The sequence below is a fragment of the Saimiri boliviensis genome, chromosome 17 (assembly GCF_048565385.1).
Source record: "Saimiri boliviensis isolate mSaiBol1 chromosome 17, mSaiBol1.pri, whole genome shotgun sequence".
NCBI classification, from domain to species: domain Eukaryota; kingdom Metazoa; phylum Chordata; class Mammalia; order Primates; family Cebidae; genus Saimiri; species Saimiri boliviensis.
Genome location: NC_133465.1, coordinates 46,111,330 through 46,113,630, shown reverse-complemented (window position 1 = coordinate 46,113,630; position 2,301 = coordinate 46,111,330).

Below are 2,301 nucleotides of genomic sequence, written 5' to 3'. Positions count from 1 at the left end.
CAGTAGGTTCTGAGGCAGTTGGGGCTGTGGCCTGGGAGATGGAGACCTGAACAGAGAAGGGGTCCTGACTTGGGAGGGCGTGGCTGTGTCTTAGGGGTGACCGGGTGTGCCACACTCCCTGCCACACGCCTGGCCACGCCACTCCAGGCTCAGCACACTGCCACTTCTAAACCATTGCTTCAGTCACTCTGTGTCCCCCATACACCCAACACGCTTGTTCTTTCTTCATCACCCCTTTCCTGCCACTCTGCCAGGGAAACAGAAGGCTTGTGATTTTCCAGAGCCAAAGTGAGTGTGTCTGGTGCCCCGATGGACTCCAAGGTCTCACCCAGCCTCCCCGGAGAGACAAGGAGAGGCGGCAAAACATGACCCCCTCACGAGGAGTCCAGAAGAGTCCCCGAACCCAGATGGCCCCAGAGCTACCAGCTCAGCCCTGGGGAACTGGACTGTGGTCAGGCACGGTGGCTCACGCCTATAAAACCAGCACTTTGAGAAGCCAAATAGGGAGGATGGATTGAGCCCAGGAGTTCGAGACCAGCCTGGGCAACATAGGGAGACCCTGTCTCTACAAAAAATACAAAAAGTTAGCCAGGCGTGGTGGCATGTACCTGGAGTCCCAGCTACTCGGAAGGCTGAGGTGGGAGGATCACTTGAGCCTGGGAGGTCAAGGCTGCAGTGACCTGTGGTTGTGCCACTGCACTCCAGCCTGGGTGACAGAGTGAGACCCTATCTCAAAAAAAAAAAAAAAAAAAAGAACTGGTCCATGGCCTCTTGTTCCCACCCTGGGTTTGGGGAGTTCTACCCCCAGCTTCTTCCAGTGGCAGTCTGCCCCTCAACCCCGAGTCCCAGAGGAATGTCCCCTCCCAGACCTGCTCCAGACTTCACTGCAACAAGGTTGCCAAGGCTGGCATGCCCTGAGAAGGCCTCAGCAAGGATGCCAGAGAGGCTGCAGCCCCTCTGCACTTCGGCAGGACTTTGGGAATGGAGAGCACCTCCTTCCGTCGGGGCTGAGCCCTGTGACCCAGTGGCAGGGGCAGGGCCCAGGGTCCAGGACCCATGAAAAGAACTTCCCAATGGCCTTGAACCACCGCCAAGTAGCCCCTGCCTCCCGTTCCACTGCCCCAGGGCCGTTCCAGATGCAGACTCCTCTCCGTTCCTTGCCCTGGCCCCGCTTGGCCCAGCCTCAAACAGAGTTCCTGGAAGGCGATCATTTCTGCTGCATTGGCCATAGCTCATGTTTCCCCTGAGAAGATTTAGCAGAAAACTTAGGACTTTTGCTGAGGGCCAAGCAGCCGGCTGGCAGGGGTGGGACGGCTGGAGGGGGGAGGGGAGGAAGAATAGCCACTGAGCCAGGAATCAGGAGGGGCAGAGCTATCATATCCACACAGGGACACCAGTGTTCTGTCCAGGAGGCTCCAGGCCCAGTAGCCCTTGGTCTTGCCCCTGCCTCAGGGCCCCCTCCACTGTCTCTCCCCCTGGTCTCTCCACCCTCCCCATTCCTTTCTTGATCTCCATACATGGCCCACCACCCACCCTCCCTCCTTCTCTCCTCCTCCCATTTCCCCTCTCTTTCTCACCCTCTCTCCTCAGATGCCTTGTCTACCTGATCACCCCTTTACAGAGAAACCTGTCCTCCTTCTTGCTCTTTTCCTCGGCCCTTTGTCCCGGGTGGCTGGACACAGCAGAGGCCAGTTGCTACTGGAGTTCGTGAGAAGGGAGCCGGGAGCCTCCTGCACTGCCAATCATTTCTCAAAACCAGGTTCCACTTTGAGACCCGCCTGGCCAACATGGTGAAACCCTGTCTCTACAAAAAAATACAAAAATTAGCCAAGCATGGTAGCATACCTGCAGTCCCAGCTACTTGGGAGATTGAGGCATGAGAATTGCTTGAAACCTGGGAGTTGGAAGTTGCAGTGAGCCGTGATCATTCCGCTGCACTCCAGCATCTTAACAGAGCAAGATGCTGTCTCCAAAAAAAAAAAAAACACTTCAGGTTCCCACACCCACTAAACCCTGCCTCCTCTCAGACTACAGAGACCTCTCCAGGAGGCTGAACTGCCCTTACCCTAACCATCTGACCAGCCACTGCCCCATGCCCAGGCCCCACCAAGGGCTGAGGCCACTCACTGCTCTGTTTTATCTTTGGCCTATGATCCTTCACTCTCTTTTTTTTTCCCCAAGAACGGAGTTTTGCTCTTGTTGCCCAGGCTGGAGTGCAGTGGCACGAAATCAGCTCACCGCAACCTCCACCTCCTGTGTTCAAGCAATTCTCCTGCCTCAGCCTCCCGAGTAGCTGGGATT